The sequence below is a fragment of the Patella vulgata genome, chromosome 1 (assembly GCF_932274485.2).
Source record: "Patella vulgata chromosome 1, xgPatVulg1.2, whole genome shotgun sequence".
In the NCBI taxonomy this organism is placed as follows: domain Eukaryota; kingdom Metazoa; phylum Mollusca; class Gastropoda; family Patellidae; genus Patella; species Patella vulgata.
The window spans coordinates 66,251,059-66,274,401 of record NC_065879.2 but is presented as its reverse complement, the minus strand read 5'-3'; the positions used below and the strand labels follow the sequence as shown (position 1 = coordinate 66,274,401).

The window sequence follows — 23,343 nt, the reverse complement described above, 5'->3', positions numbered from 1 at the left end:
TGTTAATTAGAATTATATAATTGATTTTAAGCTGCATCTTTAAACATTTTAGACGTAGACACTCCATATATTTTGTGTGTTGAATATAAACACAGACCGTGATTGTGAATTTATATACTTAAGGATTGTAAAGCTTGTTGTGTTCTGGTATACTGGTTTCTATTCACCCTTTTCCCACTACAATCCTATTACCGGAGGTATTGAATGTCACGCGTTATTGTGATTGTGAACGCAATTAAACGTTATGTATATCCTCTAAATATTTCATGTTTTGTTTAAAATATTAAACTTCATTTATATTCATTAGTAGGACTTCTGAAGTAAATCATTTAAAACGTACATGTATTATCATTGGTAATCTTTACATAATACATGTATTAAGCTTGGCTATTCAACTGTAAACATAATCGTCACGGACCCTGATTTGGCAAACTTAGAAAAAATATCGTCGTATAAAAGTCTCATAGCATTCATTTCTGATCACAGTTTCTCCTGTCGCTAGTCAAATCAACAATTAGATGGGTAACATATTTAGTTGTCGTAAAAGGAAACTAAAATCAACCAGCGAACTTAACATGGAAGCTCGCGTGAAGCTAGTCAAAGAAAAGGAAAAAGAAGTGAAATTTGACGTAAGCATTGGTGCGCAGGACTGTCCGGATGCTTCAGCAACCGCTGAACAAGACATAATATCACGCAATGCTGTTTTAATCAACCGAACCATCTCATGTCTTACAGAAATCGACCATCTAGCAATGAACATTGATCCAAAGGATTTTGCGTTTGATTTTGAGAATCTTGTTCTTGAAGGGTGAGGAAATAAAGGCCTGGCTTACTGTGGAGCTATAAAATACTTACAGGAAGTTGGGGTGATGAAAAACATCAAACGACTTGCGGGAGCTAGTGCGGGTGCCATGACAGCTGCTTTGATAATAGTAGGATATACTCCTGATGAAATTGAGGATTTTTTGGGAAACAATATTTCTGATGTATTCATAGATCACAGTTGTGGCTACTGTAGTCTGCTACCAAACCTACTTTCCGGATATGGGTGGAATCCTGGGAATAAGATCTATGAGTGGCTTGGTGATAAAATGCGACTTAAGACGGGCAACCCCGATGTGACATTTCAAGAAGTTTATAAATTAACGGGAATGGAACTATGTGTTGTTGTAACAAACTTAAGTCTAATGACTACCGAGTATTGTCACCCTAAGACTACGCCCAATATGGCTGTACGCCTTGCTGTTAGGATGTCCATGGCCATTCCCGGCATGTTTAGTGCTCCAAAATTTACGTCTTACGGCCAAACGAATGTCTATGTCGATGGTGGCGTCCTCTGCAACTACCCCATTCATTGTTTTGATGGTTGGTATCTATCTATGGAACCGGGTAACAGTTTTATAGAAAAGTTACAACCATTAAGTGCATTGACCCGTCTCTATGATAAAACAGAGCGATTCGGAACTTTTAATCCCAAGACTCTGGGTTTGTTATTATTTGCCGATAATGAAAGAGACATATTAAGATATAATTTAGAAAATAGAATTGGAATTTTGCAGCCATTAAAACCATCTTCGTTAACCAAGCTATTTGTGATAAGATCAAAGAGGAAACAAATACAAGCTAAGTTGATTGTTGAACATGGACGAGTCGTCAGAGCTGTTGATAATTTTCTCAGGGTAAGAGTTTTATTGAGGTGTTTGTGAAGCCAGCGATTTTCAACAAGGTTTCCATAAATCTTACATATATATTCATATATAATACCACCTGTAAAACAAGCAAAAATATTTTTATAAGTGAGAAATTAACTTTTTTATTAAAACCGAAAGTGACGTAGTTGGTTCAACACGCTCACTGCTCTCTATAGTAAGCATACAAATTTGGCATACGTTTACTGCTGTATTTTGTTCACACGTTGTCATTTGGCCAAAAATCTGACCAAATAGACTTTTATTAGGATATTATGAACACGAAATTAGGTTTTGTAACGTTTAGTACACAAAACCGTCGCGTAAATTCACGCATACTGAACAGTACGCTGTGGCCCAATTCACGCCACATGGCTAATTGTATACATCACGTGGTTTGTTTGACAGCTTATAAGTGACATGTATATCGTTTGCTGACAGTGTTTTTCAATATAAACAGACCAAAATTATAGGCACCTGAGACATATAATATAGTACATTTTGGCACATAATGTCGACGTGAACGACTTTTCCTTTTTTTCTTTCATTTCCTCTTGAGAATGTCTGGGCGTGAATCTGTATACGGCATTACTGTAGACCCATAGAAGCGGTATCTTATATTCCGATACGTTGGTGTCTGACGTTGACATACTTTGGAAATTTATATATTTATGTGAATATATATGTGCCACAAGTGATTGAAATAAATACAAACACCGTCAGCAGAATCAGCACGCAAAACAATTCAAACAGATGAATATGTAAAACAAACCACCTGATGTAAACAAATAGCTGCGTGGCCTGTATTGGTCTACGATGTACTGTTCAATATGAGTGAATGTACTCGTCGGATTTGTGTATTAAACGTTAAAAACATAATTCGATATTTATAACATCCAAATAAACAGCCCCTTTGGTCGGATTCTCATCCAAACAAATTTGCATGCTTACTATAGAGACAATGAGAGTGTTGAACCAACTACATCACTTTCGGTTGTAAAAAAAAATGATTTATCCTTACAAAATCTTTTTTGCTTGTGTTACAGAGGGGATTATTTATCAATATATATTTGAAAGATTCCCCGGTTGTACGTGACAAGGAGTAGGGACGCCTGTCCAACCGCCTGGGTTTTCTCCGGGTCCTCCGGTTTCCTCCGACTGCCAAAGACCCCTACGCGCAACGAGTTATTAACATATATTTGACCCATATGTTAGTCTCGAAATGACCTAGTTTGTGTCGAGCGGACGTTACGTCCTATTTCTCACTCTCTCCAAATTGGAAAAAAAGCCAGTAAAAATTATAGGCTCAATCGCGTTCACAAAGTTTTCAGCAAGGGGAGGAAACTCGAGTACGAATTTCATCCTCTTAAGTTTGAAAAGAAAAACTGTGTTAAAAAACTGTAGAATCTACAGCGTTAAGAAGGTGTTCGACAAAGGGGAACTAACCTCGAGAGAAGAATGTTGCGGGGCGCTGAATATCGATAGGCTTCGTTCTCCTATGACCCAACTGCTTACACCAAATTTGAAAAAGAAAATCTGTTAGAAACTGTCGGTAGCGTTCACCCTCATACAGCCCCATACCGCACACCAAATTTGAAAACAAAAATTGCGTTAACAAGGTTTTCGAAAAATGGGAGGTAACTCCGGAACGGAAAGTCGCGGAGCGTAACAAGAAAAAGCCTCTATCGCGTTTACACTGAAATGCGGGCATATAAAGACAGTATAATATAATATTGCGTGGAAGGGACAATAGGCCCCATGCCAGTCAAACACGACACAAAGGCAGTATTAGTCCCGAAGTAACCTAGTGACCTTGAATTGATGTTAATCTTCATTTCGGTTATATATTTTCAGGTACTCAAACGTCATAACATAGATAACAATGACGATATAACACTGGCAGAATTGGAGAACGCCTTTAAAGATGAACAACTGACAAAAGAAGAGAAGATTCTGTTATTTGGTAAAGATATTGATGTCCATGAAGCTTTTCAATTGTTGGATAACGATCAAAGTGGTCAGATTAAATACAGAGAACTCATTCATTTTATCGAATCAACTGGTATTTGTTGTCAGACCAGGTTCTTAGGTTATCAGCGCATGGACGTTACAAATTTTATATCATTTCTCGATTCACTACAATCAACTTTATTAACAAATGTTAAGAAAATTTATGTAGACGAGAGGGATATGGAGCGGACCGTAGGGATCAATACCGGTCATATTGGAACCACCGATTTTAATTGTGAGGAAGCTGACCGCGATTTCGTTGTGGCACGTGGGTATAATGGGGCTAAGTCTTTTTTACAATATTGCGCTGCCTCACGTGATCTTCCTAAATCTTCTCCCTTAAAACAGTCTGGGAATACTATTGAAGAACTTACCAAAGAAGATAATGACTTGCAATATGCTGATGATAATTTTATGGACGAGACAACACAACTTGTACATTAGAATTCTGTGAGGGACCTCTATGGACATTTTACAAATCTACAAGGACCATAACATCTACAATAACTCTCTTCAGTCAAATTTCCCATATTATATACGCGCCAACACTTTTTAACAAATATCTGATACCAGTTTTGCGTGTAGTATGGTCCTTCTGCTCTTACTTATAAAGCATCTTCATCTAAAAAAAAACCAACAATAATTTATAACCATTCTGACCAGAAATGTGGTACAGCAACTAATAGCAAGAAGAATGGCGATCCTATTAATATGAACCTGAATAATGCCAGAATAGAAGGGAAAAACCTATAATACTTAATATACGTGCACCTAAATTTCTTACGTCACACAGTCGGTCTCAAAATAAGTGCTCACTGCAGTCGGTCTCAGACTAAATGAATTAATGAGGAAAACAATGCCAAAACAGAATCGAAAAATTTTGTGTGAATGCGTGCACCTAGTATAAAATAACCGAGTCAACTTTTCATATTTGAATAAAAAAATTCCCTGTTATTAGTATGTTGGTCTTAGAAACTGAGAGCTTGTTACGAAGATTTTGATAAATTAGATTATATTATTGATTGTCATACGAATAACATTAGTCGAACAGTTGGTAAGAAGTTATCGGAAGCATATTTTGTTTCAGAAATACGTAAAAAATTCTTTAAATTAACTTTTACTTTTTACTTATTGCATATTTAATCCCAGTAGAAATTAAAACGTATTTTACTCATGTTGTAAGTATTTTCTGACCATTAGAATTCTGCAAAACCTTTCCCCAGATCCCAAAGTCCAGTAAATGACATTTCAGAGACCAAGTAAGCCCCCCCCCCTCGTGAGACAAAGTCTCCTCAGGCCCAGTCCCAAAAAATTAAAAGCTCAGTTACATAATCTCAATTCTAATGTGTAAAATTGTTCTTTCTACTCTCACAAAACAGGCGAAATGGACGGACGGGCCTCAAGATTTTGTCGCATTTCTTTTCCTCTCGTTAAGGAGAATTTGATCCCATTTGTCATGACATTGACTATAATTTTTCAGGCCCAGTTCCCAAAAATTTAAAGGTCAGTTACATATCTGAATTTTTTTCGCGCCTGTGCCACTAGATTCCATTATGGGACCATTCTTCCACTCCTCTGTGGTCTTATACTACCCCATCACTGTCATATTCTGACAACTCTGGCAAAACAGGTGGAATTGACAGGAGCAGATTTCGAGATTCTGTCCTATTGACTCCTATATCTGGTTCTCTTGTTCACAAGAATTTGCTCCCAGCAATGACCTCAAGGGCCAGGAGTTTGGTTCAATTTTTCAAAATTTTCTCAGGTTGCTCAGTGTTATAGCCACTGCCCGTAAGGTTCACATAAATTTAATTACAAAATCAATAACAATCATCATATATATGACATACTTTATGTCAACTTGAATAAAACTGCTTTCCAACGAGATATCGATCGGCGAACAACTATAGGCAATACAATCTATGTTCTACCGGGACGCCCAGTGTTATAGCCAGTATTTTGTTGACATTCAATGTGGGTGGCGTCCTAGATTTGGAACCGCCCCACCCACCCCCATTTTCCCAGCTTCCAGATCAGCTACTGTTCGGCCCCTGACTGCGTCACTCGTATTAGGGACATGTGCATCAGTCGGTCGCATTTTTGCTAAACACCCCCCCCCCAAACAAAATCTTTATGTACGCCCCTGTGTCGACTGGTTTTGATGGATAGGATGACCATCTTAAATGCCATCTTGAATTTCGCCCTTCCTTCCAATGATTCAAGGGTGGAATTGAGGTGACATTTAAATGCACACAGGATGTGTTTATGGGGTCCTTGAAAAAGTTGTTCTACACCAATGGTTGTGTGGTTTTGGCCAATTGAATCAAAATCCCGTGTACTCTTTCGCATGCGGGTTAAACGTTAAATTTACACGTAGTTACAGATGCGTCATTTCAATGACATAGTAAAAATTCCGGAAAGCTCTAACGAAAAACATGCTCTAATTATTTTGAATAAGTATGCTATTTTGAGGTATATAGCCTTTCTACACACAAAGTCTTAAAGAGACACAACCTTTTAAGGAAATACACAAATTTCCAGTCGTTATCACAAGTCGTTGGCGTGCGCGTAAAAGAATCCCTGACAGTTAGAATTACATAAAGAGTAGATGGAAACACCTTTGTCAGGATAAAATGTCCCGCTTTGCACACGGCATTATCCCGACTGGTACAGTAAAGTAGCATTCAAATATGGGGAGAGAAAGACCATCGATATTTCTGAAGCCCTAAGCATATGTCTGGGATGACGCCTGTGGGGTGAATCTCGTATACAAATTGATATTGTACGTAAAAGATCCTAACAACGAAAGTTAGAATCCACAGAAAACGAGACATTAGGCCGAACGTAAGAATATTTCTGTCTATTGATACACTTACACCAGAGTTATTTTCAACCGCGCTGTTTTCTCTTTAAGCGAAATATTTAATGTATGGTTTGCTAAGCATAATGGAAAACGTAGAGCGGATAACGACGTCTTAAATATATTATGGCTAAGTTTAACTAGTAAGGTTAAATGACACCATATATTCAAACATGGTTATATCCTTAAATTATTTGGCAGTTTGACATGTATCCAAGAAAATGTAACTTTTTATTCACAATAAAATTATTATCAACATTTATGAAGCGCATAAACACAATAATTCCATCAAATGTGCTGTTGGTTTCAGAGTTATCACTAATTATTTTCCACAAAAGTTTACGGGACATAAATTTTTAATCTGAGGTTTCGTTCGACTTTTCAGTGTGATGTTATTTTTAAAATATTTTACACGTTACAGGCGCCTGTGCTTCAAAACGGCTGCGTATTGAGGACTGTAAGTTACTGATTATGAAAGAAGAGTCCAACCTTTGACTAGAAAAATATAATTATGCGCGGATCAATCGGGTATGAATAGCAAATATCTGTCCATGATTTTCGTAATAGAATTCGAGTTACTCCGCTGCGCACTCATGACGTCATTCGGCGTTTTACACGATCGATCCCATTGCTGGAACTAACCACCCCTACACATGATACATTAAAATTTGATTGTATTTGTTGAAGTGAACACCGAAGTTTGTTCTAGTTATCTTAGTTATAGCCAGAAGCTGGACCAGATTTATATGACTTTTTCTTCTACCCATCGGTGTTGTGGCTAAAAATATGTTTTCAAAAATTCAGTAAAGTATCCAAGTTGCCGAAACGAGCTCATACGAGCGAAAAACTTTCTAACCAGATATCCAAATTATTTTCTTAATTTCGGATTTTATTTTGTCACGGACTCAGCGATGACAACTGGCAAATAACTGCTGACTGACTTATCAGCCAATGAAATCGCTGCAATTTGCTGTGATCTTTCAAGGTAAACGAAACGTATCCTTTAATTGTTGTTCTAGGTTTTATTTCGTCGTAGAGTTACCCAGCATACAGAAACTGGATTCGTCTATTTAATTGTGAGTTTAGCCACAACTCTCTTATGTAGGACATACATGTACTATAGATATTCATTAACTCAGCATAATCGAGGCGATGGATATGTCCGTGGGCAGTATACATCCTGATCAGCGGCTTTTCTGACAACGGTGATGACCAGGCTTATTATGTGTTCAATATTGCACTATGATAAAAATATGTCATAATATGCATATCCCTTATCTTCGTGAATTTCGCATTTAAATAAACATTAAGACGTCGGGTTTTAATGTCATCAAGGTAACAGTTAGTGACTGTTTATAACTATAAGCACGCTCTCTTGCTATAGTTCTAATGTACACTGTTAAAAATAAATGTAAAATTACAGTGAAAAATATGTAATTTCTTTAACATAACGCTGTAAAAATACCACTGCATGTTTTTATACTATAAATTTACTGTATTAGTGCGGTAACATGAGATTACTGTAACAAAATTGGTAAATTAACCATAAAAGTGTAGTTTTACAAGTTAGATCTGTTTTTACATGTAAGCTGTATTGATACAACTATGTTTGTTAACGTACATGTATGTTGTATTTTAACTGTTTTATGGGTAATTCTACTATTCAAACATGTTTAAATACGGGATTTGTGTACAATTTACAGGAAACGTGTTATTCTACATCTCTTAAGAACTTTAACATTGATAGACCTTTTAAGGCTTCATTACTTTTCGTTGGCTAAGTGGGTAAGACGCTGGCTCGCTAGCCCGGAGGTCGAGTGTTCTATATTTGATTTGGAATGGTTGCATGTGAATACAAGGCTTATGTAAGATTACATCAAACGTAATGTAGAAATACAACCATATTATGTCAGTTTACATTATGTGAACTGTATATTAACAGAAATACCATTTGAATTATTATTTTTACAACATATTGTAAATTAACTGTCAAATAGTGACCACATCGGTTATTCCTTCTTTGGCCACATGTAAGATTACATCAAACGTAAAGTAGAAATACAACCATATGTCATTTTACATTATGTGAGCTTTATATGTTAAATTATTTCAATTTATTGTGTGGGCGAAGTTTTATTAAAAATGTCATAATTTGCATGGTTTTTAGGCCATATTTCTTTTAGAATAAAGCTAGACACATGGTTTATTGTCTTGTGGCTTAAATGCTTCGCGGTGGATTTTAAAACAAAAATCTTGAAAAACTCTCGCGTTCACCAGACAGAAAAGTATAAATAACGCCATAACGAAAAATTGGAGAGCGCTGCAAATCAATAAGGTTCATTAGTTGCAACAATCCCTTCGAAAATCTAGCTTCTATCCGTTCACATGGATAAATCCCACGGAACACCGAAAATAAATTAAATAAGTATATCTCTGGGACAGCAAACCTTATATTTATGAAGTTCAACAGGGGTCATCGCGTTAACGCGTTAACAAGGTTTTCAAAGAATGGAGTGTAACTCTGGGATGGAAGATCGCTAAGCGCTGAATATCAATAGAGTTCATGACCCCAATGCTTCACACACGTTAACAAGGCTTTCTGAGAGAGGGTGGGTTATACTAAGGAACAGAAGGTCACAGAATGCTGAATATTCATAGGGTCCGCCCTCTCATTGTCCCATATTTAAAAAATAATACGGACTCTGGAACAGAAGTGTGCGGAGTACTGAAAATCGAAAGACCCCAGTGCTTCAAAACACATTTGAAAAACAAAATGAGTTAAAACAAAATTGTAGTCTCTATTTCGTTAACAGGGTTTTCGGAAAAGGGAAAAGGGGGGGGGGACTCCAGAACGATGCGGGCGCTGAAATTCGAGAGTATAAAATATTCAAGATCTCGGGAAAATTTACACAGGATGTCATGATCCCCAGAATATTAACTTGAATTCTCGAGATTGTTAACACAGGATGGGAGAATCTCGAGAAAATTATTAGGGGATCTCGAGAACATTAAATTAGGATCTCGAGAAAGTATCACAGGTCTTCTACAAAATTTTGCATGACCCTATGTTTTACGGAAGCGTATAAGGGTCATGCAAAATTTTGTAGAAGATCTCGAGATCCTGTGGACCTGTGATACTTTCTTGAGATCCCAATTTAATGTTCTCGAGATCCTTTATTACTATTATATAACGGTTCATATTAACTGGAGATCTCGGGAAAATTTACACAGGATGTCAATATCTCGAGAACATTAACTCGGATTCTCGAGAACATTTACACAGGATGTCAATATCAAAGGAAATTTATCAGGAGATTTCGAGAACATTGAATTGAGATCTCGATAAAATTACCAGGTGATCACGGGATTTCGAGAAAGTATCACAGGATCGCAGGATCTCGAGACCTTCTACAAAATTTTGCATGACCCCTATACGCTTCCGTAGTGTTTTTCTTTTACCTTTTTAACAGTTATATGCATAAAGGAATTGTGATATTGTTTTTAATTTTTGACATTCGTTTTTTTTGTGTGTATGAAATATAATTTTTTGAGCCATAATGTAAAACTCAATTTGATTCATTTATTCACTGAATCACTCGCACACAATACTGTTATCGTGATTCGCATACATATTAAACTTTATGTGTATCGAGGAAACCTATATTTATGTATTCATAAATTAAACGTGGTGTGGCATCTATTAGTGGGCAGTTAAACCTTTCCATCATGCACCTGAGTTTATAAACGTCACAAATTAACCGTATCCACGTATACAAATCTCATTAATTTAAATTTTGATCAGTTTCACTGGTCGCTGTACAGGTCAACAACCAAGATGGGTAACACCATTACCTCTAACAAAAAGGAACCGAAATCAACCAGCGTACTCAACATGGAAGCTCGTGTAGAGCTAGTGAAGGAAAAGGAAAAAGAAGTAAAATTCGAAGGCAACTTTTGCGCGCACGACTTTTCGGCCGCTAATATATCCACAGAGCAAAACGAAAAGTTACACCAAGCAGACTTTAGCGATCACAACATCTCGAGCTTTAACGAAACCGACCATCTAGCAATGACCACAGACCCAAAGGATTTTGTGTTTGATTTTGAGAATCTTGTACTCGAAGGAGGAGGGAGTAAAGGCCTGGCTTACTGTGGAGCTATGCGATACTTAGAGGAGATTGGGGTGATGAAAAACATCAAACGAATTGCAGGAGCTAGTGTGGGCTCCATGACAGCCGCGTTGATAATTGTAGGATACACACCAGGCGAGATCGAGGAATTTGTTGGAACAAATGTTTCTGAAGTACTTATTGATCACAGTTGTGGCTACTGCAGTCTTTTACCAAATCTATTGTATGGATATGGGTGGAATCCTTGCGAAAAGATATATGAGTGGCTTGGTGATAAAATGCGACTGAAGACTGGTAACCCGGATGTGACGTTTCAAGAAGTTTACAAATTAACGAGAATGGAACTATGTGTTGTTGTAACGAACTTGAGTCAAATGACTACTGAATATTGTCACCCTAAGACCACGCCCAACATCCTTTGATCTTGTTGTTGTCATGCATGGTTTCTGAATGGTTGTTATTGCTTGTCTATATATAATTGCTCTACACACTTGTTACTGTACTTGCTTGAAAACGTTGAGAGAATACTCTTCGAAACGTCGCCCAAATAAATCAGTAATTGTTCTTCCATAAGTATGTGTTATAGTTTATTGCTCTATCCAGTTACTAAATGCCTCTAAAAGATCATGATCTTCCAGACTCGAATCCGGGTAGCGGCCGAGAAGAGCCTTCGGGATTTTCAAGCCTGGTAGCAACTTGCTAGAGTCACGTCGGTGCCGTTGGCAGGAGAAGTGTCTACTCGTTCTGGTGGCACGAAAAACTACACATAAAAGAACCATAGACTGTTGAAAATCGAAGAAATAGAAATATGGGCTATGTTATCTTAAGTTCTATTATTCGCGTAACCATAGAAATAAATATTTCTATACGTTTATCTTAAAATGGAGTAAGTATTATATTTTTGATAACAAGCCCCATTCTATTAAAACGCGACCTGGATGAGTGACAGCTTGGGTCTAGTGACGTTAAACTTCATTGATAAAAAATCTGGTCCATACTTTTATGTCTTCCATACATGCTAATTTCAACTCACTCCTTGTTGGTCTTCTAATAAGCTCTTAGATAAATTACAAAAAGTTCAAAACTCTGCGGCCAGGCTAATAAACAGAACCAAGAAATTATATGGCCACATAACTCTTGCGCCGCATTAACTTTAAAATATTGTTACTACTTTATAAATGTCTCATTGTACATTTATTATATTGTACATTTTCACCCGAAAAAGGCGTTATTGAAATTTGCATATTTAAGTATTATATCTACTGTTCTCGTGATAATCAACTAAACAATATAGTAATTAGAATTGTTTAAATTGGTTGGGATTAACCAATTTACGTAATCGTAGTGAAGCAACTGGTAAGTTTGTTTACAAGTTAGTAACGGGTTCTATAGATTTGGGAACTTAACATCTCAAAGATATATAAACCCAAGAAACAGCCAGTTTTTAGTTACGTTTACTAACTATAAATTTATTAAAAACCTGACCAGTTGTTCGCGTATTTAGTTCCAGCCCCGTATAGTATAGAGACTGATTATTAGACAGAGATCGCCCCTATATTAGTATTGCTCCGCCGTATCTTCAAAACCTTTTTGAAGTTTATGTCCTAACCAGAAATCTTAGGCTATTAAAACTTATCTTCGAAAAGCTTATTGCTAGTTGTACAATATTGTTCTAAAAGCAATTTACTGCCCTTATTTTCTTTTAAAATTAATGTCTTATGCATCTGAATTTTAGTTTTTAAATTAATGTTTACTTGAAATTTTTATATTCATTGTTATTGTTCTAATTTTTTAAAGTTTACATATATGCATAATATATGTACCATACATTTTTTATTGCAAAGCGCCTCTGAACAAATTTATGAAAGAAGAGTGCTAAACCAAATTACGTAATAATAGTAATAATTTCGGTTATATATTGCGGTATTACGCTGCAGCACGTGATCTTCCCAAATCACCCCACTCTAAACCATCTGTGACCAATAATGCCGGAGTTACCAGAGAATACAACGGCCTACCTATACCGTATGTTGATGCTAAAGATGCCCACATTAACGAGACAACATGGTTTGTAAATTTTGAAGACGACAGCACACGGGGGAATAACTATGCAGCGCTGGCCGACAGATCCTCATCCACCAACAGTCGAAACTACGGTTATTCTAGGTTAGTTGATGATGTCATTGTTTCTACTGGTAAATATCATGTTCACGATTAGAAATCTCGTATGTTCAAATTTGAGTGCTCGATTCTAAACCTGATAAATATATATTATTGATCAAGTTTGATACATCTGAATTAATACCAACTTGATTTAACCTTAATATAATACCCAACATTATTCACAACTTATTGAATTGTGTTTACTATAATCACGACCGGTAATCAAAGAAAAGGTAGAAAGACAAGAATTTCATGAATAGATAACTGATTATCTTTAAAGGGACTATTCCGATTAGAATAGAGTCTCAAAAATTAAAGTCCGAGTACGTATAAATTTAAGCACCAAAAAATATAGGAATGGTGTATTGACCTTGTCTCAAAATTTCAGCTTAAAATATTGAGTCGTTTGGACGTGACCGCCAAAACTGCTTATCCGGACACGTAAACCTTTTAACATTTCGGGTCAATTTTTTCGTTGGGTGACCTGATAATCGATTCCCGTTTCTTGAGAGGTCTATACAGTGAGTGGCCCATGTGTTGTACTTGATAGCAGACGGTAAATATCACCTACACATTATTTTTATAAAAAAGGTCTGGTTTTATCCAGACTCCTATAATACAGTTTGGGACACCGGTCTCCATTTCCAGATGAAGACTGATAGTCCAGGAGCTAATGACAAAATAATATGGTCATCAGTTACAAAAGGTTTGACCCCCCAAATTCGTAGCAGGTGTCCGTACGAGTAAAAATCAGTTGGTCAGATCAGGCACTGCTGGGGCGTATAGCCACAGCAGCACCTTAAAGTAGGCCCCAGGGGGCCTAAAATTAAGTCATAAGTTACATGGCTGAAACTTTGTAGGGACAATGGTATCCGTAGTCGGAGTAAATATTTCACAAATCTAACCAAAATTTCCGGGGCTTTCCCCAAGTCAGACCACACCCAATATCGCCTCGTGGGGCTAATAATATGGTCATCAGTTACATGGCTAAAACTTACCAGAAACAAAGATCCACTCTTGGTAAATACCATTTTTAAAAATCTAACCAAAAATTTGGGGGCTTTCCCCAAGTCAGACCGCTCTAAAGTATGTCCGACCACACCCTAAAAATGGGGCTTTTTATATGGTCATAAGTTACATGGCTGAAACCTACCAGAAACAAAGATCTACACTTGGTAAATACAATTTTCAAAAATCTAACCAAAACTTTGGGGGCTTTCCCCAAGTCAGATCGCTCTAAAGTATGTCCGACCACACCCTAAAAATGGGACTTTTTATATGGTCATCAGTTACATGGCTGAAACTTACCAGAAACAAAGATCCATTCTTGGAAAACATATTTTTCAAAAATCTAACCAAAAATGTTGGGGCTTTCCTCAAGTCAGATCGTCCTAAAGCCCACCTGGCCACGCCCTAAAAGTGGGACTTTTTGTTAGATTTTTGAAAATTGTATTTACCAAGTGTATTTGGGTGTTCAAACCTTTTGTAACTGATGACCATATTATTTTGTCATTAGCTCCTGGACTATGACGGGTTTAAGTTATTTGCAAACTTATCACAAATATTGAGTTACTTGCTCGGCCCGTAGGTAAAGGGTTTTAAGGCATTTTAACACAAAATTAAGCAGTTTTATTCTCCAAAAAGTTATCGGGATTGGCCCTTTAATTTTCTGTGACATGCTACAACTATATGCTATGTGTGATTCCATGTAATAATATATGAAGTGCGTTCGTCTAATTGTATTCCGATTTTAGTATTGTAGAAAAATGTATACATTTTGTAATGAAATAATTGGCGTCTGTTCCTTGGTAACTTCTTTAGTTCGCACTGATTACATTATATGTAATTATTATTATTACAGTTTCACACTAGTACAACACTATTATTTTTGTTCGGGTTATTATCGTATTGCATTGCGAATTTAGTATTGTTGTAGCAAAACGTATACATTTTAGATTGAAATAATTGGCTCCTGTTCCTTGTGAGTCTTTTTTGCTTGTACTGTTTATATCATAGGCGTTATTAGGGTTTCACACTACATACCTTAGGTGTAACACTACTGTTTTTGTTCGGATTATTAATTTTTTTCAAATTTCCTTATTTCTCGAAAACTACACATGGGCCCACCTTAAAAATATCGGCGTTCATGGAAAGGTGGGCGTGACTTAGAGGATGGCGTTATTTGAACAGTCTGAGCATGTCAGAAATTGGTAAAAGTAACGGACCGATTTTACAACTAATGTGTTTTGTTTTCCTCATTGATCTTGTTCAAGCATTACTTAACAATAACTCCTCATTTTGATTTAATATCTCAACATGCCCAAAGAGTGGCTAAATATGTTTTCAAGAGAGAGAGAGAGAAATGGGGTTTAACGCCCACTCGACACAAACTAGGTCATTTCGGGACTAACATATGGTTTAATTTTATTTCAATAATTCGCTTGTGCGTAGGGGTCTTTAGCAGTGGGAGGAAACCGGAGGATCCGGAGAAAACCCACGAGGTTGGACAGGCGACCCTATTACTTGTCACGTACAACCGGGGATTCGAAACCACGCCAGTCGACTCAATGACAGACTTTATGATACAGCGCGCGCACGCTTACCATTCAGCCATCCAACCCCCCTATATGTTTACAAACTATGCACTGATAAAAAAAAAAATTATCAGTAAATAACACCACTTGTGGTATAGGAATATTACTTAACAGAGATACGCCGTTTAACCACTACAGGTACATATTAAAGGACAATATTGGTGCCAGTCATTATCACATATGTGATAGAACTGATTAAACACGTTCCAAATATAATTTTAACACAGAGATCATTACTACGATAGATGCGTCGTGAAGATTTCAAGAAACAGTAGTGACGAACGCAAAATGAAAAGATGAGTTATCCTTCTATATAACTGATTTCCTTTTGCGTTCGGGGGGTGGGGGGGGTGGCCGAATGGTTAGAGCATGAGCGCTGTATCATAAGGTCTGTCATTGAGTCACCTAGAGTGGTTTTGATTCCCCGGTTGTACGTGACAAGGAGTAGGGTCGCCTTCCAACCTCGTGGGTTTTCTCCGGGTCCTTCGGTTTCCTCTCACTGATAAAGACCACAACGCGCAAGCGAATTATTGAAATAAAATTGAACCATGTATTAGTCCCGATATGACCTAGTAAGTTTGTGTCAAGTGGACGTTAAATCCTCTCCGCCCCTCTCTCTCTCTCTTCTCTCCCTCCACTTTTTCGTTCGCCAGTTATATAGAACTAGAAGGATAATACCTTTTGCGTTCATCACTTCCCTTTCTTGAAATTTTCATAACGCATCTATCGTAGCAATGATCAATGTGTTAAAATTATATTTGGAACGTGTTTAACCTGTTCTATCACATATGACTGACACCAATATTGTCCTTTAAAATATGGCATGCAGACATAATCTGATAACTTAAAATGAACAGCGCATTGACTCCTTCATCTCTCATGATAAACTCCCACATTGTTGTTGACAAAATGTAAATATTAAATGTTATTGTGAAATCTATTAATTATTTATAAGAACCGTATTAGCATGCTCATTACACTTTAAGGGTGGTTGTACGTAATTCTATTATCACTGATAAATCTCTACTTGGTTAAAGAGTCCTGTTTTGCGATATGTAGTGGGCCAAGCTGCAGATTATTTGAAGACCATATCCGCTACCGCTGCATTACAACCTGACTGTTTTGTGATGAGTTATAAAGTTAAAGAATGTGTCGTATAATATAAGTTGTAACGGGAATATCAGCTTGATAATACAATAGCTTGGCGTCCATCAACTTGACCATGTTTTGGTTTGTGACATTATACAATAATTTTATCGTTGCTTACCAAGGCCTTGGTGTATTATAGATCCCTGGTGTACTCGCCGTTGGATCTTTGACAGGGATAAACAAAACCTGGGAGGGCGGAAAAACATGGGAACAAAATTGTGAACGCGGCTCAAAATTTAGCTTTGGCATACTCAAAACCCTAGATGATTGCGCTGAGTATGTTATATTAGTTGATATAAAAAAAACTCCTTGGATAGAGTGCGGAAAGGGGGGAGGGGGTGACTAGCATAATACGGTAATTTTCATTTCTATGTTTACGTCGTCAATATTTCCCTTCCGAACGATAAGGTACACTTCCCTTGTAAGTCCCGCAGACTCCAACTTTGACAAGTGAGTATCAGTTTTTACAAACCCCTTAAGTTTTTCTCCGCCCACCTACGAAAAGGCGTAGTTATAAATTCCAGGCGTTGATGTGGCGTCATGTTAGCATGAACTATCTCATGAATCAGATCTGTTAGGTACAGCTACTTAAATATAATAGCAGCTCCAATTAATGTCAAGCCAGTTTTCTTTATTTATACATCCGGTTCCATTAAAAAGTAAAGGAAAATCTACGTTTTATTTCTTCAAAATGTATAATTAACAAGTGTCTATACATCATCTTACAATGTGTTTGATGAACGTAGAAGTGAGAGTTGGCTTTTAAGGCCCTTTCAATCTCACACTGACCTTCATCAATGTGTCTGCAGCTACAAAAATTAAAATGATTATAGTTTCCTATTGGGTGTCTTTCTTCCTTCATTTTACACATTCTGAATGAGAAATAAATACAAATGCTAATATAACGTACAGAACAAACCATCTATAAATCGGTGTACCGGGTATTAAGGGACAACAGATGGCGCTAAAACATAAATTGTCCTCTGGCCTCATAATAACCGTTAATTAATAATGATTATTTCACCAATATAGTTCATTTCAATAATATAGGGATTTCTTTTGTTGGTATAGGTTCTTTTTGGGCGTACTACGTAAGTGTACTACAGTATACTTAAGATAATTGCTTTCGTATGGAAGCCTATAACTACCATTCATAATTTCTACTTTTCGCCTCTTCACAACGCGAAAGTCGAAAAATAGAAGTTACGACAAAATGTGAGACGACAACAAGCCAAATTCAACTCGAAAATAGGAAATTAAGAAATAACACACAGCGATAATAGCGCCCCTCGTTTTTTCCTAATTTCTTATTTTCGACTTGCATTTTGGCTTGTATACCGTCTTGTCGACTTTCGACTTAGTCATATTTTTGTATTTATTGATGTCAGTAAGAAGGCGCCAACACGCTATACAAGCCAAAATGCAACTCGAAAATAGGAAATTAAGAAATTACACACAGCGATAATAGCGCCCCTCATTTTTTCCTAATTTCTTATTTTCGACTTGCATTTTGACTTGTATACCGTCTTGTCGACTTTCGACTTAGTCATATTTTTGTATTTATTGATGTCAGTAAGAAGGCGCCAACACGCATACCAAGCCAAAATGCAACTCGAAAAGTAGAAATTAGGAAATTAACACACCACGCTATTAGCGACTTTTCGACTTTCGCCTCGGAATTTGTTGTAGTCTCAGTTTTCCAGGTCGCATTTGAATACGTGCAATCAGGGCTCACACTTGTATTACATTCGTTTCGGTACTGTCGCATTACAGCAACATAGCCCGAGAGAGTTATCTCTCCTTTCCCTGACATTTAAGTGAGTATTATTGTCTTGTGTGAAACACGATGGGGCGAACTTGGCATGGCCTTACCAAAATATTTTCTTGGATGCAAACATACTCAGAGCTATTGCAAACAAAGGGGGCACATAACGCTGCGATGTGTTACTTAAAATAAAAGTATTTATAAATTTTAATTACCATGGAGCGGGAGTAGTTGCAATTGGTCGTGGACGATAGCGATATTGAAAATATGGTCTGTATCTCATCCTGTAAATATAGACATGCCATAGCAAGTATCAGGACTACAATAAGGATGCGGCAATATACCATAAGCATCTCTTAAACCCTAGCAGACAAAACTATCCCGGCAGATTTGAAACCTTATTTGTAAAAACTTCAATCTCAACAGATCGATTGTGAACTAAAATATACACGGTAATTACCACGGATTGTCAATGTTGATCTTTCCGTCCTGAAGCCGCTCCATCGCTTTGAGAATGTCCAGTGGTCGGTACATTTTTTTTTTAAATTTTACTTTGCGGGATTTGACTACGCAGCAACATCGGACATATTCATTTAGATCATATGTTAAATTTCAGAATGAACTTCTCAGATACACAAATTTTATGCTTTAATTTACTACGTGATCTTTATTGATTTTCAAGATTCCAAAGAAGGTCCTGGGTAGACCAGTGCTTGGATTTTCGATAACGACTTGTTATTTTTAATATTATATTTTCAAAATCAGTTTTATTCATTTCGTCAATCATAATCAGTTCCCAGAATTTTAAGTAAGGAACTTGGCGATATGGTGCTTATTTTGGACTACCCTTCTTTCCGAAAGAATACCCTTGTCAATAATCGGGCGTTTTAGTTATATATTATATTGGTCTATGGTCGACATGGTCGAGACTATACAGAATGCCTGCATATCCTTAACATTCTCCTCTAGAACTTCCAACCTGAAGACTATCAAACATCAAGTCTGGGCAAATTGTATCACCACAATTATATCCCGACAATTGTCCAGGGTAGCGAACAGAGTGGTCAAACAAGATGTGAGGTGCTATAAATTGCAATAGTTGTGTTTTGTTCCCGGAAGGAAAATGAATTATATGTCGGATGTATAAGTTAGAAGGTATCTCCAGTCATTTAAATCTAGCCTAAGTAAAATATAGCACAGGTACAATTTGTTAGAAATGATTATTAGTTTTACCAGAAGTAGGGGGGCCTGTAATTATACATTCGCGGATACATTCTACCTCTTGCCATCCCACGATTTCTCATCCTCTTCCCTACATCTTCTCCTGGCTCACCGAGTGGTAACCCCATTCTCATTTTTCTCATTCGTTTTCCTGGATCCTCACCAACCTCACCACCACCGGCACCAGGACCACCAGCAAACATCATTTGTCGTTTCACGCGACTTAACGTCTTAATCCCCGTAGCTACGATTTTTTCTGGATTGCCAGCAGTCAAGCCTTTAGACACCAAGTCCAGGATGGGATAACCCAATGCTCGATTAGTCTGTAATCTCTTCATCAGTACCATCGTTAGCGCAGCTTCGGTTAGTTGGTTCTGTTCAGCTGATAGTAAGATGTCGAAACATTGTCGAAGTCGCTTGTTTTCTACTGGTGAAATGACTTGGTCTTGATCCAAGACCAAATTATCCACATCGACACTGAAAATATATGAAATAGTCTTAAAATTACATTGTAATCATTATTAAATTGTGTGTTGAACCCACAAAACTTTATTTGTATCCGTAAAGTAATGATGAAATTTAATCATAATGATGCGTGATTGGGTTGTATTTTTAAAAACAAAATGAATAGTTTCATTAAACTTTATGCAGAAACAATTCACCAAGTCCAGCGAAGGATTTAAAAGATATTACACAATACAAAATAAATTAAAATGGTAAATTTGATTTAAAAGTGTTAACAATATACAAGATAAATCCATCAAAATGTCACCGGAAAAAATACCATTATGTTTCTTCTGTACTTGTTATTTATGTTTGTTTCTGGGCGTGTCAAACATGTTTATGTGGTGTCCAGGCTGTGATTGTATTATCAACAAGACTCAGTTATGATGTAAACACGAAGAGTGTCAAATATATATACGTTGTAGATGTCGGTATTAGACTTGATATAACTTGTGTGATGCATAAACCCATTTGTTTGAGGCGTTTCCGCGTGCGTTTCAATGTAACCGACGAAAATGGACTTTACATATTGATCATAAAAATTCAATAGCAAAGTATGATTATTGGGATTTTATCACCCAATAATACATTCTACAGTAGATATCGCTTGTATGATATATTTCATAATCTAATGCGATATCTCCTTAGGAGTTGAAAAGGAACTACTTTTTTTATTTTCAAAGAACAGTCCATTTCTTATTAAAAGTAACTTTTTTTTTTATTAAAAATGAACTATTGTTATTCAATTGACCTTGATGGAAACACCGGGTCAATATAAAGGACTTTGCAATGGTTGAATTGCTGTCAACAAATGATGTATCACTACGCCGTCATGTTCAGTTAAAGTGAAATCTACAGCAAAGAATTATATTTATCTATTTGTGCATGTAAGAAGGGATTGGGTGATAAATAAAATCTCCTACTCGTCTTATTTGATATCAAAAAATACTGGTAGGAGATTCTCTATATCTTTGCTATCACGCTGCGCCGTCTTGTATAAACCGCGCTTGCATTGAGTATCACGGTTATAGCTTCAAGTGAGTTTTACATGGGCGTGAGCGTTTGATTATTGAGACAACAGTTGGATTGAGAAACGCGTTTGACCTTTTCCCCTTTTCTGTGAACGCGGACATATAAATATGTTATGAATTTTTCTGGTCATAACCGTATAAACGTGTAAAGTTCATTACCTTTTGTCGTGAATTTTGTTTGTGAACAACGTGATTAGTAAAACGAATAAACCCGTTTTTCAGTGAGAAACAATTTCACGAAACGCACCACTACTTTCTCGTCAGTAATAAATTTTGCTAGGACACCAAGTGTGAAATTAAGATCGCACGCCTGAGGTGTCTGTTCGCAATATACGTTCTTTTTATTATGAAATTGTAAAGCGTAAAGTTATTTTAGAAAATAAATTTCTATTCTTCCTTTATCCCGCCTATCTTGCCATAAAAATACTATGAATTGATTTGCTACCGGAATATCAGAACTTTTGTCAACAGCGTGAAATGGGTGCTTATACAAAGTAAAATGAATACAATTTCATAAAAATATACTATAGTTTTCAATAACAAGCCTAAAAGAATACCCAACAATAGGCTAAAAGATCTTTTCGTTGCCTTATAAAAAGAATCCAAGCAACCACAGTGCTCTGCACACTTCGATAGATATATGTTGACCTTTCAGAACAATAGCCCCAAAATCGGAAGATTGAAAAAACCCAGCTCCCTTGACAGTTGGTATTCCAAATAATAATTGGTCGAAGCGCCGCTGTCCTGACACACTTGTCATCATAGCACACTGTACCGCGTATACCCTTCTTCATAAGCCCTGTTGGTATGGAGAAGAGAAGACCGTTAAACCCCCATTCCAATTCACTTCCGAACACCCCACAAACCAAAGATAGGCACTGAATACAATAATATATACTATGAACACTTAAACGATTAAGATATGCTTTTCATATTATTAAAGTTATGACATGTAAAGGAGACAGTATGCAAAACTAGTAGTAAAAGCACGTTCAAACCAACACTCCAGTTAGCGGTAAGTAGTGACGGGTATCGTTCAAGAAGCAGGACAAGTTTTATCTTTCTAGGACATCAGATATGCGTTCTCATCTTATAATTTAATATATCTAATATTTTTTGTTGTTTGATAACATGCAAAATATATTGAAAGCTAAACTACTGGGCCATAAAGTAACCTTTAATAAATTCAATGGTATTAAATGTTTTCCAAAGAATAATTAGACAGTGCCTCATTGCGTATCAGTATTAAAACGCATGGTTAACTTTAGCGACCTCGGCAACAGTATTGATCCGACCCATTAAAAATAACTACACAGCGTGCGAACATCACATCGTACAAACAAGACAATCAGTTGAAACAAACAAAATCATACAAAATGCATAACTTAGAAAAAGATGTTCTAATCCGAAATGTTATAAGTTATAGAAACAGGGGAATGAAGGAAAACCTACCCTAAATCTCTACAGAGCTGTAGAGCATCTCTGGCTGTAAGGTATTGGTCAGGTCGAGGTGCAGCTTGAATGGCAAGCACTAGCGACAGAGTTCCCAATATTAGATGTTGGTACATCTTGATTTTCGCTCTAACTAACCACCACTTAATATACCCGATTAACGCACATCTTATATAACTTTCTCTCTTATAACATTCTGAAAAATTTACGACCTTTAAAGTTTTTTTTATGTCTGGACGTTTCCGCCACATGCATCAGTCATTTGTCCAAGGAAAGATAGACTAGATCAACCAGAAACATATTATCATTATCTAGATCTGATAACATTTGATTACACTGTACATTTGATTCATGTATAGAAATAACCGATTGGCATCGCATCAAATATATATGGAGTATTGTTGATATTTGTTATACTGGATAGGACCGGGAGGGTGAGGGGGGGATATTTGGCCCGGACCAAGGCCTCACGTACACTCTGTTTTCTACCCAATCCGAACAACTACCTAAACTTTCAGACTTGCAATTTAGAACATGGTTTCGAATCCGTGACATTGCCTTTGTGATTCCAGTTTCCTAACGACACAACCCCAACACTGCCTAAAGTCGTGATGACCTAGTCTAAACGGTAAAGGTAAGGTTTATTTGTTTCGGCATCATGTCGTAATTTACAACAACATGACTTGAATGATTTATAAACGAAAGTCATTTTCGGCACAAATAAGGCAGTTAAACAATCTAAGCTAAGCATAAATTAAACTGAAATTAAAAATGGA

The 23,343-nt window shown here is 36.7% G+C and overlaps 1 long non-coding RNA gene and 1 pseudogene across 1 annotated transcript; one reads left to right on the top strand and one right to left on the bottom strand.

The window, feature by feature from the left end:
• The first annotated feature begins 752 nt into the window (after positions 1-752).
• Positions 753-4,690, top strand: LOC130010764 (uncharacterized; annotated as a pseudogene).
• Positions 4,691-17,259: 12,569 nt separating this feature from the next.
• On the bottom strand, positions 17,260-22,738 carry LOC130013571 (uncharacterized). The gene is made up of 4 exons (XR_008788758.1): positions 22,568-22,738; positions 19,593-20,057; positions 18,575-18,643; positions 17,260-17,466 (listed from the first exon to the last, which is right to left on the bottom strand). It is a non-coding gene; the product is annotated as an uncharacterized LOC130013571 (long non-coding RNA).
• Between the last annotated feature and the right edge of the window lie 605 nt (positions 22,739-23,343).